Source organism: Thunnus maccoyii, chromosome 24, assembly GCF_910596095.1.
Source record: "Thunnus maccoyii chromosome 24, fThuMac1.1, whole genome shotgun sequence".
Lineage (NCBI taxonomy): Eukaryota > Metazoa > Chordata > Actinopteri > Scombriformes > Scombridae > Thunnus > Thunnus maccoyii.
The window spans coordinates 15,877,902-15,895,640 of NC_056556.1; the positions used below are offsets into that span (position 1 = coordinate 15,877,902).

The window sequence follows — 17,739 nt, forward strand, 5'->3', positions numbered from 1 at the left end:
GCATTACTGTTGCCCAGTATTTTATTGTCATTTTAATAACTATTTTATAGTTACAGCTCTAAAACTACACCTTTCTTCCCAGGTTCAACCTAATGTTTTGTTCCCTGGCAACAATGATAAATTGCACTAAACGAATAGTGCAATAGTAGTAAGTAATCCATATTGAAAACCTTTTACATTGTCATTTTTGTAAGTGTATTTTTGAAAATAAACGACACCATAACCAATTTCAATGCAACATCGACAGTCACTGTTTCCCCCATATTTCCTGTCTTGTTACCCAGTAACAATATTAGTCTACCCTGTAATTATTCATTCATTTAAAAAATGTTTACAGTATTCTAAATCCCTCTTAAACATAAAGTTCTTACCCCTTTACATCCTAACCTCCTCCTCCCATATACTCAATAATTACACTATAATTTGCAGGCTGTTATCTGAAGCAAACCAACTTTTGTAGGACATATATAGTATGTTTACATCACATTTGAACATATGATAATGTAAAAATGCCTTATACATAACTAAGATTCTGGATATGAGAGCTAAAGAGTAGTTTTGTCATCAAAATCTTGAGTGAGTGCTCTGTGGCTTCACTTATCTTAATTCTTTTGGTGGTTTGGTTTGGAAAGGAGGCATGACTCACAATCAATAACATTCATTCAGCCTCAGCGTGGCCACAAAGATATCAGCAGTAAGACTACAGCAGCACCCATCTGTCCTCAGTCTCTGAAAAAGACTAATTCTCTCTGTCTGCACACTGTACATCCTGCAATTTATTTCAGAAAGCTGATTAGAATTACAGCACTAAACTAACTGGTTTTGTTTGGCTGAAGTTGTGCAACTGGAGAGCAAAATCAATTCCAAACCACGCTTTTCACACTGCTGAATTGGATTGTCTTGAGTTTTAGAATGATTTCCTTATAAGGTTTGTCCCCAAGGTCACACCGCCTGTGATACTGTGTGTCTACCCTGTTCGCTCTGCCAGGATTATTCAGACATCAGTTCCTTAAAACAAGTAGTGACAGGCCTCAGTGTTGGCTCACATACAGTACTAATACATTTCCAAATGCACACCCATGTACACAAGAATGTGCACTGAGTGAGAAAGACAACTTATAACGTGCCACATTTTCAAATGCACTGTTTTGTTGATTTTTTTTTTTCTCTTTTGTGCCCCCATGGCCTAGTGGAGAATCTTGCAGGGACTGTTGGTTCATAGATTGACAGAAAAAGAAAGAGAAAGAGAATGAAGAGGAACAAAAAAGAAAGAGAAGTTTGCTTCCTCTTAGCAAGAATCTGGCATGGTTCCAGGTATTAGCTCCTTTCTCTTCACAAAGCACAGGTAGTGAGACACATGTCTTGAGTGCAATGGCCATTTCGCAATGAAGTAGTGACTCAGGACCTCCTATAGCAGACTTGATGCTGTGATAGCTTGAGTCGAAGCATAACCTCAGGAAATGAGACATCATTTTTTCTGTGTGCTCATGAATAGTAAGATAAAGTTCCACTTATCTGAGCCCACATAGTGAAAACGTCACTGGAAAATCCACAAGGTGTCAGTGGTAAAATGAAGAAATATATTGTGAAATATATGGAGCTCCAAAACTGACCAAATGTATTAAAGTAAAAATGTAACTGAATACATCAATAAATAATATTGTTAGTTAAATAATTAAAATGGAGTGTAAAAAGAAATAGAAAGCTTTACACTTTTCCTTTAGCCTCTAATTGGTTAAAATAAGCATTTGATTTTTTTTCGTTTACCACCAATCACTTGATAAAATAAACTTAATGTATTTTACAAGGAGTAAAAGGAGTTCCTTTTTTTTTTAAATAATGTCAAACAAACTAAACCAAAAACATCTAAGTAGCATTAGGTATTAGGTAGGTAGGTTATGTTGCTGACAAAAGTACTGTAACTACTTTTAGAAGAGTTTATATAGTGATACTAAAGCAGCACTGTATGCGGTGCAGTACATGGATAATTAACATTACCTGCACTGGCTGCTCTAGTTTTACGACTTTAGTAATCTGTAACTTGGTAGCTTGCTGAAAAGAATGTTGCTTACCCATCATTTCTTTCAGTTAAGCTAGCTAGTCACACAGTCCTCTCAAGTTTTGTAACCAACTATTTATGTACCAATACTGTTGTATTTACTTATTTGTTTGACTTGTCTGATAACCTTTTACCACATTTAGTTAGTTTGGGCTCTCTATAGAATAAGACGCAATTATACTGTAGTGAGATCTTGACCATGGTTAAAGTGAAACTGTAGTGTTTTTATACAGCAAATTATGATATACGCCACCGTCATGCTACCAGTAGATGTCCCTTCTATGCACTCACCTTGACATTGCTGCCGGCCTCTCATCTCGTTTGCCTCACAGCCTGGCGGCAACAGAAAGGTACGTTGGCTCGAACGCTGGCTCTAATGTCCCCACAGCATTTTGATATATGGTATAATTCCTTATGGAAGATAAATGTTGGTATAATTTACTGCATCTCTGCATGAGGTTATTTCTTTGTGAGAAAAAAAGTGTTAGTGGAGCTTTGAGTTGAGATTATTTTGTCACAGGTAATTGTTTTGAAGCTGAGCTGCTGCTGTCAGCAAGTACGTTGCTGTTCCAGTTGTAGAATGATCGTACTGCATCCTCCCGACCTCAGAAGTTTGTAGTCCCAAGTCGAACTTGCCAAGTCCAAACTAGCAAGTATGCAAATCTGATCCAAACTTGGTGTACTTGGTATTGAGAAAGGCCCTATGTCAAATTGACTTCAGTCAAAGCCCAGCCTGGGGGCTTGGTCGCCATGTGTCACCATGTTCTATATCCGTTGTTTTAAATTAGAAGCCCCCTAGCGTTTCATACACGGTCCAGCCATATACTGGGTTTTGACCTAGTCTGTTTACTATTTACTTATAAAGTAATATTAATAATTTGTCTCTGGGCCTCTTCTGTGATGGGTTATTCATTGTACAGTATTCAGTGTTTTGTAAAAAGTGGTACAAAAGGCTACACTGAAAGACATTTAAGGTCAACACATTTTGCAAGGCATTTAAGTGACCATTACATAAACCATATTTCTGTGTAATACAGAAACAATGGCATGTGCGTGTTTTTATGCTGGTCCAAGTTATCCGTACACAACGTAAGGAGCACCTGACATTTTTAGCTGGTTGAGATAAACTCTCAGAGAATTTTTGAGACTGAGAGTTGAACACAGGAAGTGCTGCTCTCAGAGAGGCAGATCAGGGCAGGTGAGGACGATACAGCAATGCTAGTGTGAACTGGGCATGTTCAGACCTGAGACAGAGCAAGAGGAGACGGAGGGTGAGCTCTTCACACAACTCTGAAACAATAACAACCCTGAAACTCTTATTTCATATTTACACTACATTTACAGCCTGACTTTCAGGCATAAATGTGGTAATAGTCAAGTTCCTAAGTTGTTATTGTTACTATCTTGTGTTCATAAAGTGTTAATTGCCATGGTTTTGTACTACACCTCCAGTAAGAAACCTGACCCTCAGAAAACATTAGTGAGACTTTTTCTCAGTTTTTCTGTTAGTTCTTAGTTAGGTTTTCTGATGTTTGTACAGTGTAGTGATTGTTACTGCTCATGTCAAATATTCAGTACAAATATTCAGTTTACTGTTTTCTCCAAATAAAACAGAAACAAAAAATGTATCACTTATGCTAGACTAAGTGTTTCTGTGTTCTGTTTTTTTTGGCTTCAATTGTGTTTATTGGTGGTAACTAAAATCAGGAGCAGGACAGCATTCCGCTTAATAGTTTATTGATGCATGAATGTTTCAGGCAGACGTCCTTCCTCAGCATGCAAACTGGCAACATACTGCTGGTGCAATAGCAGCAACTATGGGTTCGTACTACATGTCCTGGAATTCTGGGGTCAGCAAACGCTTCTTGATCTGCTGATTTGTCAGAAATTCAACAAGAGAGCAATTGGTGTATATGTTTACAGTGCAGCCAAACAGTCGCTAACCTTCTTCCGTTGTGTAATGAACATCTACTGCCTAATTTCATGCTTTGCACGCTGTGTGGTCTTGTTTAGATAAACTACTTATGGACAAAGCATGATAATACAGTGCTGCTTGAGAGTTTGTTAACCCTTTAGAATTTTCTGTATTTCTGCATAAACATGACCTAAAACATGATCAGATATTTACACGAGCCCTAAAACTAGATAAAGTAAACCCAATTAAACAAATGAGACAAAAAAAAACCTTTTTCATTTATTTATTAAGGAAAATTATCCAATCTTATATATTTGTGTTGGGCAAACGTATGTGAACCCTTGATTTCAGTAACTGGTGTGACCCCCTTTTGCAGCAATAACTTCAACGAAACGTTTCTCCAAACGTACCTGTTTATCAGCCCTGTACGTCAGCTTAGAGGAATTTTAACCCATTTCTCCTTACAGAACAGTCTCAACTCAGGGATGTTGGTGGAATTCTTTGCAAGAACTGCCTACTTCAGGTCCTTCCACAGCATCTCAAGACTTTGACTTTGACTTGGCCATTCCAAAACATTAACTTTCTTCTGCTCTAACCATTCTTTGGTAAAATGACTTGTGTGTTTAGGGTCGTTGTCTTACTGCATGACCTACTTTCTGTTGGGCTTCAGTTCACAGATGGATACCTTGACATTTTCCTGTAGAATGTGCTGCTACAACTCAGAACTCATAGCTCCTTCAATGATTGCAAGCTGTCCTGGTTCAGAGGCAGGAAAGCAGCCCAAACCTTGATACTACCACCACCATGTTTCACAGATGGGTTAAGGTTCTTATGCCCTAATGCTGTGTTTGCTCATCGCCAAACATAACGCTTCTCATTCAAGCCAAAAAGTGCGATTTTGGTCTCATCCATCCACAGAGCATTTTTCCAGTTACCTTCTGGCTTATCCACGTGGTCTTGAGGTCTCTTAGGTCATATTTATGCAGAAATACAGAAAATTCTAAAAGGTTCACAAACTTTCAAGCAGCACTGTATTATCATGCTTTGTCTATAAGTACTCATAGTTGGGTAAACTAGGAAGTTTACCCAATACTATTACTATATAGGAAGATAAAACAAAGATATGAATAAAAATATAACACTGCTGTTGTCTCATGTGTTCTGCTTTCTCAAGTGGCTGTCAGACGAAACCCTATGACGGCAACCATCTCAGACAAGGAGGTGGAAGTACTGATGGTAAAGTGGCTTCACCTGGCTGGTGACAGAGACGGTGGGAGGAAACAAAGACAAAAAAAAGCGGACGAAGCTGACAATTAAGAGACTATACACTGTTCTTGCTGTTCTTGTTGGTCTTTTTATTTGCACTCCATTGACACTCTAAGTTCTCAAAGACTTTTATTAGGAATGTCAGTAACCCAAGCCAGTGGTTTGGGTCACAGACCTGTGTTGAAAGGATTTTGTCAATAAATTACAAAATAAAAGAGGTTTTTTTATGTTTGTATTAGTAGTCTATAAAAAGGGTCACAAAATGCCACGTTTGCCAAATTGGCATTAACCAAGGCTTAATAAACTATCCTACTTTTAATAACCTTTGCTTTATTGGGGAAAATCATATACAAACAGGTTTACGTTAAATTCTGGGATAAGTGCGGATTTTGGTCTGTCAGTCACATGAGGGCCATAAGGCCTTAACAGAACTCAGCCATACAGATATTCTATATCAGGCCCAGCTATGAGCCATATCAACTATTTGTATTTGGCTTAGTCCTGGTAGAAGTCTGGCTTTGTTATGATTCAGTAATAGTTATCATACCCTTGGGTCGGATATTCACTTCCAGATGTGGGCCACATCTTTGCTGTTTATGTGGCCCACATCAATGCCAAAGGAAATTTGCTATCAGAGTGTTTACTGTCCACTCTTTTGATGCCACATCAGAGCTGTATTAAGTTAGTGATAATGCTAATCCAACATTTCCTATTGCTGTGTCACATTTAAAACATTTACGTGGCAAAACACAGGGTGACTTGTATTGTGAAGCAGTCATAGAATCACAATGCATTTGTTACTGAGGTTAGCGAAGACAGTGATCGTTCTTCAAAAATGTGTTTAACAAAACAAGACCACACACCATACATGAAATTAGGCAGTAGATGCTCATTACACAACGGAAGAAGGTTAGCGACTGTTTGGCTGTACTGTAAACAAATACACCAATTGCTCTTCTGTTGAATTTCTGACAGATCAGCAGATCAGGAAGCGTTTGCTGCCCCCAGAATTACGGGACACGTAGTACGAAACCATAGTCGCTGTTACTGTACCAGCAGTATGTTGCCAGTTTGCATTCTGAGGAAGGACGTCTACCTGAAACATTTGTGCATCAATAAACTATTTAAGTGGAATGCTGTACTGCTCACTTGAAGTCTCGCATAAGTGATACATTTTTTGTGTCTGTTTTATGGAAATCAGTCATATTTATGTGGAAATGGAGTAAATTCTAAAGGGTTCACTAACTTTTGAGCAGCACTGTATATACATATATACATATATATTAAAAAAATATGTTCCTAGCACTGCGCTCTTCTGGACAGAGACCTCAGATGCTGTACCTGGAATCTGCTGGAGCCACTCTTCCAGTCGTCCTCTTCCAGTTTGTGGGTCATAGCCCCCAGTGCTCTTATTACCACTGGCACCCCTATTGCCTTTACTCCCCACATCTTTTCTAGCCCCTCTTTCAGCCCTTGGTATTTTTCAAGTTTCTTGTGTTCATTCTTCCTGATGTTGCTGTCACTTGGGATTGCTACATCTATCACCACTGCCTTCTTCTGTTGTTTGTAGATCAACACGATGTCCGGTTGGTTAGCCATCACCAATTGTCAGTCTGGATCTGGAAGTCCCACAGGATCTTAGCTTGGTCATTCTCAACCACCTAAGGAGGTGTCTTCCATTCTGACCATACTCAGATGCAGATGTTCCCATACACTATGCCAGCCACTCTATCTGTCAATGGTACATGCCGTGTAGGGGCTTGTCCCTCCATGGTTGGACGTCCTCCTTCTCTGCATCATTGGATTTCTGCTGCCTGAGGTATTCACTAAGTAGCTCATATTTTTGGGCCAACTTCCTGATGTATTCCTGGATCTTGGTTGTTTCGTCCTTGACAGTGGCTCTGACGCTCACCAGGCCTCGGCCTCCCTTGTTCTGCTTAGCGTACAGTCTCAGGGTGCCGGACTTGGAATGAAACCCTCCACACATTGTAAGGAGCTTCCTTGTCTCGATATCAATGGCCTCTATCTCCTCCTTTGGCCAGCTTATTATACCAGTGGGGTATCTAATGACTGGCAGGGTGTACGTGTTGATGGCTCGTACCTTGCTCTTTCCATTCAGCCACCTTCTCAGGACCTGCCTTACTCTGTGTAGGTATTTGGCTGTGGCTGACTTCCTTGCGGCCTCCTCGTGGTTCCAATTTGCCTGCGGGATCCCAAGGCATTTGTAGCTGTCCTGAACATCTGCAATGCTGCCCTCTGGTAGTTCAACCCCCTCGGTTCTTATCATCTTCCCTCTTTTTGATACCATCCAACCTCACTTATCTAGTCTGAATGACATTCCGATGTCGTTGCTTTAGATCATTGTGATATGGATCAGTGAGTCAATGTCTCGCTCATTCCTGGCATACAGCTTGATGTCATCCATGTAGAGGAGGTGACTGATGGTTGTTCCACTCTTTGTGATGATGTGGCTTAGGGGGTCCTATGCAGAACAGCAGTGGGGATAGTGTATCACCTTGGTATATGCCGCACATGATGGTAACTTGTGCAGTTGGCTTTGAGTTGGCCTCCAGAGTCATTTTCCAAAGCCCCATTGAGTTCTTGATGAAGGCTCTTAGTGTCCTGTTGATGTTGTACATTTTCAAGCATTCCAGTATCCATGTGTGTGGCATTGAGTTGTTGGCTTTCGTGTAGTCAATCCAGGCGGTGCACAGGTTGGTCTCCCTGGTCTTGCAATCTTTGGTAACTGTTCTGCTGACCAGTAGTCTTTGGTGACTGTTCCGCTGACCAGTAGCCAGTGCTTGGCTCCCCTGGTATTACTACCAATCCTTTTGTGGGCCCTGCTCATCTATTTGGCCATGTGCCCATTGATCTTACATCTTAGCTGCTATGATGCCTTCACACTGCTTGCCAATGACAACTGTCTTTAAGATCAGCCATTTACAGATATTTTTTCATTTACCCCCCTCCAGTTCATCTGTCTTGCAACAGCAGTTGAACATAAAGGTGCAGCAGCAGTTGCAAACCATTTGAGTGATGTTTGGAGAACATCAATGCATGTCAGTTCACATGATTGCCATTACTACACCACAGCCCAGCTGATCTGGGCCAGGTACCTAAATTTCAGAGGTGATCCTGAAGTGAAATTCCCTCCAATTTTGAAGGTATGATGAAATGTATGTGGTTTTGATTTTATTTTGATATAGTATCAAAAGCGGTGTTTAAATTCATGAAAAGCTTAGCTTTAAACTATATAAACTGTATGTAGTTTGAGTTGCATGTTTTAATTTGATATTATAATGAGATTTCAGTGAAATGGTTTCATTAGGCTGACATGCAAAATTCATTACAGCACTTCTTCTGGTAACACAGGTTTAGAAATTACAGTAATGCTTCCTGACTCTTTCCGTTCCTGCACACTTCTGCTCTCACAATAGATCAGTACAAATAAAGTAATGGTGACAGTTTGAGTAATTTAATGTTTTAGCTGCAAAAAAATGAGAACTGGTGGGACACACACACACACACACACACACTTAACTTCTCCCCTAGACAAAACATGTCTAGTCCACTGACTTCTCACCCCATCAACTCTCAAACACAAACACACACCTTTTACCTAGTCAACTTTAGACATTTAATATGGTCTTTGCCAGTTTCTCTAGACTCACAACATCACATGTCTGCATTGTTCATGCTCAGAAACGCTGTTGTACTTTTCTCCCTGAACAGATGTATCCTGGAGGGACAAAGTCCCATCTCTATATCCCAGACAGAAACCACTGCTGCAAACTGCACTGCTGTCAATCAAGCTCTTATTATCAACTATGACGTTGGATTAGTCATTTTGTTAATATGACATATCTGCGTTTTCATATTTTTAGCATTATAAGCATAAATACCTGTCAGGAACTTGTCAAACTAATCAGTGTTGTTCTAGTACGAAGATAAACATATGCTACACTGCAGTGTTTCTCAAACAGAATCACTTGCTTCTATCTGTGTTTGACACATATGGAAAAGCTGAAGCCAAAACTCTTATTATTTTGTCAAAACTATAATGACATATTTTACTGACATTCAGTATTTACATTGAACCTTTTTCATGGCCAAACCCCCCCCCCCCCCCCCCCCCCCCCCATTTTTTTTGTCAGGATAAAAAAATAAGCACCTGAAATAAAAAATTATGCTCAAAGTTTCAATATTAAAGGTTGTTTTGTAAGTCACAGTCAAACTTTAACAGAGTTTGTCATACTGAGACTAATCTTAATAATATTCTTTAAAGTTTCGCTCAAAGATTTGTAGTCTCTGACAATGTAGTTTGTTTTCTTTGTAGACTAAGCGATTGCATCACTATTCAAATGCATTCAGTACATAAATCAGTACAAACGCAGCAACGTTCAGTGCTGATCCTGACTCTTCAGGCTGTCATGTCCAGTTCAATACAGAACTAGGTCTATACAAGTTTAGAAGCTTAATAGGACATAAAGATTCATTCATGTAGCACTTCTACCGCCAAACAAAGAAAATCATTGCAATCACAGCAATCTTGCACACACTGTTTTGGAGAAAGAAATTGAAAGCAGAGCTGCAAGCATTAGTTGATTAATCGATTAGTCAATTGACGAAATCGTTTTTAATAGTTTCAGTTTAGTTTTTAGTAAAATGTCCTCAGTTCCAGCTTGTCATTTATGAGATAAATTCAATATTGTTGGATTTTAAACTGTTTAAAATTTATATCATCACTTTAGGAAACTGACTGACATTTTTCACTGTTTTCTAGCGTTTTATAGACTAAACAATCAATCAAGAAAATAATCAGCAAAATAATCTATAATGAAAATGATTATTAGTCGCAGCCCTAACTGATAGCAAAAAGATTTCCAAAATCTCAAAATTCTTAAATTGAAATGACACAATTATTACTTAATTTATAAATTGTAACTGATTCAGCATAGTTAAAATAATGATGAGTCCACCTTGCAATGATTGAGGTCGAGCCTGGACATTGCCTGGTTTCGTCTGACTTTCTGTTTTTGTTGTTTTTTCACTCTGTTGAAATATCCGTGACCCTGCCTGAGCACAACATGCACTGACTAAGTCTAGGCTGGTGTGCTTCCTCACTTCAAACAAGCGACACTGCCCTGGAAACAAGTGGAATTACCTCATGTTAGTGCCCATACAGCTTCAACACTTGGTGAATTCATTAACAGCAACATTAGTAGTTTCCCTGCTGCCATTCCGGACAGTTAATTTGTTTATGAGTCATAAAGTGCACTGCTGTGTATTATAGATGTCATCAGTCTCCACTAGTTAACTCAGTGTACAGTACTGAAAATGATGAAATATTCCATAACTTGCTTGCTGTGTTTTCACACAGATGTTTTGAAGTGCTGTTGTAATTGTGATACTGCTCTTACAACTGGTTGAGTGGGGGAAAGTTTGTGTGTTGCTATATTTAACTAAATTAGGTGTCCAGAAGCTGTTTGTTACTGCTGTGTGTAATAGTGGACATTTAGTTGTTGGGCAATCTTCCTTCTGTTTTGTCTCTACTGTATGACCAATGGGGAAATCCTCCTCTAGCTCAAAAATTATCCTTTCTCACCAATCCTTTACTCTCCAGCTAACTGGAATTCTTTCTTTCTTCGTCAGTGTTTTCCCCGGTAAATGAGACATGCGTTTTATATCGATAGCGATAGTGAGAGTGGAGGAGAGCAGTTGTGGTTCGCAGAGGAAGTGGTTTCATGACTTAGGAAGGGGGAAGGGGGGGGTGAAGAGAGACATCTGTCTACAGTCAGCCCCCTCTCTGGGATCAGCACACCTCTCGTGTCTGATTCATACGCTGTATTTCTCAACAGTCAGTTAGGCAGGAATTAAGCTAAATTAAGCCTCAGTGGGCGGAAGGATAAGATGTACTGTATGTCATAAAACACAGTGTTCCCAGGATTAAGCTTGCTCCAATACTCAAACACACAAATCATTGCATGCAAGAGTGTAATTTCCATTGGGGATGGGGGAAGACACCCCTTACTCTTTTAAAATCAAGTTTTGGTCCCCTCACTTTGTTTCAGGTTGTCTTTTTTGTCCTGCCACCAGCGTCCAGATGAGAGAAGGTCTGAGTTGATCTCAAGTATTGATACGCTTATTTCAGTCACCTTCAATTATTCCTTTGTGCTCAAGCTATTAAGCAATTTGCCAAATGTGATTAACAAGCAGGAAGTTTTGCCCTGGGTTTGGCCACATACAGGCTGGCCTACTTTATTGGTGAAGATTGTCATGGCTGTATGCCTGCAGACACTACTCAAGCCTGAAAAGGGTACTGTCAATGTTGTTTTTACGGTAATATTTTTATTCACAAATGAAAGTTTGTTGTCCTTTTGCAACATACCTTCCTGTGATCATTTAACTGATTGGAATCACACCAACTTCACGGCAGGAACAGGAGCCTAAAGCTACAGTAAGTGCAAATGTAAAAATGAGCACAGAACATTTGTAACAGAGGGGGAAGAATAAAATTCCTTCTGAGGGAAGGGACCTCGGAGTTTTGGGAAAAAGACGTCGAACAGGCTGCAATGAAACTTATCTCATGTTTGCAAGTTGTTGTTTTTTTACCCTGAAGTGCATGAAATCTGAGCATCGACCTTTCCTTACTGACACATACTATATGTGAAACAGTATATGTCTGCAGAGATTCAGAAATTCTCTGCTGTGAAACCGTTTCAATCTGTGAGACATACAGCGTGAGTGCTAGAGGATCAAACAGATGAAACTGCACCACTAAAGCCTTTCTTGATAGTAATTTCACCCCAAGGCTTTCTCTGGCTCCTGTACAGCAGTATATATATTGTGAGATGCTGTCAAAGCTCCATCTTGACCATGACATACAACACCACATATTTATGCATGAACATGTGTTCTTATGCATCTACTAACAAGACATACCTTCAGCTTGTAATCCATTAGCATATCCATGTTTATATATTTTTAGGATGTATGATGTATGTGTGAATGTATTGCTAGATCTTAGAGAAACATCTGTTCAATTTAACCATAGAGGGTCTCATTTACCGAAAGTGCCACCATCATATTTAATGCGTCGCAAGATGCTTCTCTCAAGGTCGAAGCCTCAAAACTTGAATAAGCTGTGGCAATTCCGATTAAAAAAAAACAGTCAGTAGTACTTCTGCCCTGACTGATAAGCGCTGAGGTACCCATAACGCTCATAGGCCAGTGGCAGAAAACTGAGCTGAGGTTCAAAATAATAAATCCGCTTCCCCTGCAGAAAGGAGGTCAAACCCTCCAATTATTCCAAACACCTTTCTCTCCAGCTTCTCCTCCCAGGGGTGGGGTGGCCAAACGTTAAAGACTGAAGTGTCCTTCAGCAACTCACTGATTGCTGCCAGCTTCAGGCTTTATATTCTGTAGCTCAGTCTACAGGCCCAGGGGGCATTAGTAACATCTCGTATATCACCTCCCCAGACTCTGCAGTTGTTGGAGCCGGGGACGGTTATTTTTCTTTCCCTACAGCTTCACTCACAGTCACCTCCCTCTTACAGCATACATTCCACTTCTCACACGTAAATGTGTGAAAGCAAGTTTGAAAATGAGGATGGTGGTCAAAACCAAAACCAAGAAGAAAAAAAAAAGTCTTAATTTGCTTTTCTTGTCCTCCGTTCAAATCTCAGAGATAGGGAGACACAAAAAAGATGTTGAGCATCCTCCTTGCCACAAAATATGTCTTCTGGATCATTTTTACACTTGTGTATCATCTTGCACTCCAGCATCTTATCCTTACAGTTGGAGGAGAAATAAAATTATGCTACTGACACTTTGCTAAACCTCAACTCCCTTTATTACTGTTGCCAAACCTGTCAAGCTTTCCATTCTAGTGCAACAGATTTACCACTTAAAATTCTTAGTAGAAACAAAGTCACACAGCCATCACGCTTGATGGTTACATACATGATATAACGCTAAAGCTACATGTCAAAGACAGAAAATGTAGAAGACTTGTAGCATTAAGTTCTTGTATTGCAGAGTCAAGCTAGTTGGCACTATGGTTAAAGTACAGTGTTAAATAAAAATGTATCCCTCATTGGATGTTTACTGTAAAAAAACCAACATTGTAATACAGAGGTTAGATTTGTGTGTATTTTCAAACAATATGTTAACTTACAGAAAAGTCTTATATTATCTCAGCTACAGCTTCTGAACAGGGCTTTTTGTAACATAACCTGTAACCCCTCATAGTTAATATCATAGTTAGCTAATGATGTGCTGCTTAGCTTAGTCAAGATTACAGTAGAGAGGATAAACAAATGATCCATTGCTGTAGTTTTTTGAGTATTATTAGATTTAAATAAATATGTTGTTACAAAAAACTTTTCAGTTTATATAAGCATTGTCTAAATTAATTCCTGTCCCTTCTTGTTAGCAAGTTTGTATTTGTCAGGCTGCTCAAATTACTTTTACCTGATTGGATGAAGCAATATGAACCTAAGGCATTACAACATGTCTAATACTCTGTTTGATGGAGAACAAATGAGCTTGCATCAACTTTTTGTCCATCTAAGGAAACTTAACTAGAAAGTCTCCTAGTTGGGTTTTGAAGCAACCTTCAAATTTGTAGTAAATATCTTCACACTGTTGCTGGATGTGATTTCCATGGGAAAAGCCTTGCAGACAAATAAAGCAGGTTTAAAAGCTATTACCAGAAGAATGTTCCCTCATTAAAGTCAGGGTGATGAGTATTAATTTTCAGGAATCTTAAGTCAGGCTGGAAAAGCATAGCTGCAGGAGTTTTAACCCTTTTTGGTACAGACTTGACTTTCTCATCGGTTATGTTGGCTCAACTGAGCTGACAAATTGCAGCTTGATATTCAGACTCTGATGCATGTGTAAAATACAATTCTTAGCCTGAGTGGTGGATTATCTTTAATTAATTGGATTTAAAAAGTGTTAAAATGTGTTTTAAAAATAGAATCATACTAAAATGATACCAAAACAAAGCTAGTTAACTAAAACTTACCTTTTCAGCTACCTCCAACAACTGAGAAAGTGCACACATGTAGGAGCTTCTGACTCAATAAAATCAGTCAAAAACTGCTGATCTGTATCTTGTTCTTAATTGTTCACTTCCCCCAAAGCTATAATTTCCTGTGTGCATGATGTCCTGGTCATGACCTCCTCTCAGCAACTTGCTTTTCTAACCTCTGACCCCACTGTTAACGCCAATGGCTGCAGTCTTTAATGAACTCTTTAATTACTGCGTCTTGATTAGTATTTCGGTTGTTGAAAAATGATGAGAGAGATTGCTGTGCTTTTTCATAAACGCTCAGTTGTGGCACATCTAAAGTTACAAGCTGATATGGGACATTAAGGTAAAGGCAAGAGCTTGTTTCATTTTTGGCAGTTTCCCAGAATTAGAGTGGATTTGAAAATGGAAAGTATTACTATTCATCGGTAACCTCTGTGTAGGTTATATATGACTTGAATACTGAAAGTTGACAGACTGATTTCTGTATGACTAATGACGAAACTGACAGTTTGGCTTTTATGTTGCTGAAAAAATAAACTAAATATATTATTTAGCTCATCAGATGTGGGCACACTGACCGTAAAATTCCATTCGCCTTCACATATGACTGAGTAGTTTTTTTTTTAAACCCAAACCACAAACTTTCCCTTATCTCAAGCGAGACGTGTCTGAATTTGACCTTTAACCCGAGCAGAGGCAGATTAGAAGATAGTCATAGGAATAAAAAAAAAAAAATGTTATTATTACTATATTGTGTGTTTGGTCAAAAATTATTGATGTCTTTGATTTAACGTCTGAAGGTCCCTTTACAGAGTGCGATTTTGGGCTGAGATGAAAGTTGACAATCATGAGAGAATTGTGGTGAAGTCTTAGGTCATCAATCCGAAACTGTGTCTGAGATCAGACCGTGAGACTTGACCGCTGATGACTGATTTGGCGCTTTGGTGACCAACTTGACAGACTTTTGGGACCACATCTAACCAACATCTACGTCTACCAGGCAGAATACGACATGAGATGACACTGAATACTCTCTACAGCATGAGACTTTGTAAGTGCAGTTTTTTGAATAAAGTTTAGGGGATACACACACACATCCTCCTTAATACATCCAAGGCAAAATGAAAAAGACATTTGTGCTGAGTCACAGCAAAGTCACTGAATACCTTTGGGTTTTTTCACTGGTTTGTTTGAATACCATTGCTATGCTGATGACAACTACACACATCAACATCAACTTGAAACACAACAACAGTATTTCTCTAAAGCTTGTTTCTGAATGCTGGGTGGCAAAAACTGAAATGGAAACGAGTGAAGTAGCTCGGCTAGTTGATCTCCTGGAATCTCTTGTAAATCCCTTCATCTTTCTGGGACAGCCTCCAGTATTACGCCGCGACTATCTGGAATCAGCTCTCAAATCCAAACTCAATACACACGCCAGCTCCTTCCTTCCTGACTCAATCAAAACTAGAGAAGAAAAGAGATTATCCAAGTCAACGGAAAGGGTTAATAATCAACTAATCAATTATGTGGAATTAACTCAGTTTAGACTGCTGTGTTCCTGATGTCTGGTTGGTCAGTTGGATGTTAATTGTTTATTGGTGGGACATTAATTGACAGAAAGCAAGCAGGATAAATAGTGAGTTATGGGTTATTATAGGGGGGGAAATGGCATTCCTGTCAATGTAATCAAATGACGTGCTTTCAGTGGCACAGCTTTGAATCTAACTCATGACACTTAGTCCTATTATCCAATGGCAGATTGATTCTAGGTGGTGTGAGCTTAGTATGAAGGTGTCATTGATGGAAGACATTATCATCAGGACTGTGACTAGCCAGTCCTAGCAGTCAAAGCATGTATGTGTCTCATTGTGAGAATGTAGTTTGAGTTTATATCTTTTTGAAGATATATTACTGTTGAATTGTTTAATATACTTTAATATCAAATTTTTCCTATGATTTGCTGTAAGATATAATATACAATATAAAAAAGACACATTTAAAAAGAGTTGTACAAGGTAAGTGGTAAACAGAAAAGTCTCCTCTTTAATAACCTGTATTAGTCGCCTAACCCAAACTGTCAACTGCTAACAAGTCCTCCATCAAAATGCAAAAGAAGCATTTTCTGAACTACTGACAGTCATCATGTACAGAAATGTAGAAAGTAAACATTTTAAAAACCTCAGCATTGGACGTGGAAAAAAAGTCGTCATTGAACGTCATCCGGGGTCATCAACCATAACAACATCAACAACGGTGCTGCATACAGCTGTTGAGCTCTTTCTTGTTGTAGCAACACTCACATCCTGTCCTTATCAATTAGCAAGAGGGAAGCCATGGTGTCTTATAGGAAATTATTAATTTTAGTCATGGTGATCATTATTTGTGTTTTGATCAGACAAGACCTGTGACTCATCTAAGACACAGGAAGTCTCTGTTAGATAATATAATACATTTGCACGCATGGTCACATCTACATCCATATTTATCCATTGGTATGACTTGTATGAAATCACAGCTCATGGCATCTAAACAGTTGCTATAAGAGCAGACATATTTCATTTTAAAACATAGATAGTGCTTCAATATAGTGATCAGGCACCAGGAGCTAACAAAAATAAATATATATCTGCAGCCATTCAGACTTTAATACACTAACACACACTCACCAACAGGCTGTTCGCACCAGCGCTGGATGCCAAGAGGCTCTTAGCTTACTGTTGTTGGAGAGAAAGATGAAAAGAAAGAGGGAGGGAGCAAGGTTAATTTGCAGAATGGTTTGAAAGAGAGGGAGAAGAGAGATGGGCATATAAATGGGTGTTGGCATTTAATGTCTTTCATCCTGGATCATAACTCCCGCTAAATTAGATTATCTCACATTCACCGGCTAATGGCGGGAGGAGATGAGAGAAGAAAAGGTCGGTACAAGAGAGGAGGAAGCAATAGAGAGAAAACACTTCATGAAATCCTTTAAAGGGTAAATCTGCAAAATGCAAGATAATAAACTGTTGCTACAACAAAGGAGCGACACATTTCCACTGATTAAGACCTTGAAGATTGGCTCTAATTCACCCAAATGAATTTGTGGTGTTGGATGTGATCATTTCTCATTTCTCTGCAGGAAAAGACCAAACTGCACTCTCATCACATCATCTAAATAAAGCTGGACTCAGCAGTGAAAGGAATTAGGGATTTTTGTGCTTTTTCTGTGCTTCTTTATTTATAGCTGTTAATGTCACAAACATATTTAAAAAAGATCTGTATTTGGATTTTAAGTGGAACTACATAGAAGGTTGTTAAAATAGTCTTGACTGTTGCATTTTCTGTATTAAATCAAGTTTAAGTTTAGCTGCTCACTAAATATACAAAATGCATAAGATTATAACCACATACCTAAACTAAATCTGATAATAAAGCATGATTTATATTTGAACAACACCTTCAAAGTCAAAGTTAAAGCTG

The 17,739-nt window shown here is 38.9% G+C and overlaps 1 long non-coding RNA gene across 4 annotated transcripts in view; it reads left to right on the plus strand.

The window, feature by feature from the left end:
* Positions 1-17,739, plus strand: part of LOC121892164 — a 54,407-nt gene that overhangs the window by 26,141 nt on the left and 10,527 nt on the right. Inside the window, exon 3 of one of the 4 annotated variants that reach the window (XR_006094313.1) lies at positions 5,149-5,467. The exons of the other annotated variants lie outside the window; for them this stretch is intronic. This is a non-coding gene — a long non-coding RNA (uncharacterized LOC121892164). Of the gene's footprint in view, positions 1-5,148; positions 5,468-17,739 lie in introns of those variants that run through there. 4 annotated transcript variants of the gene reach the window in all.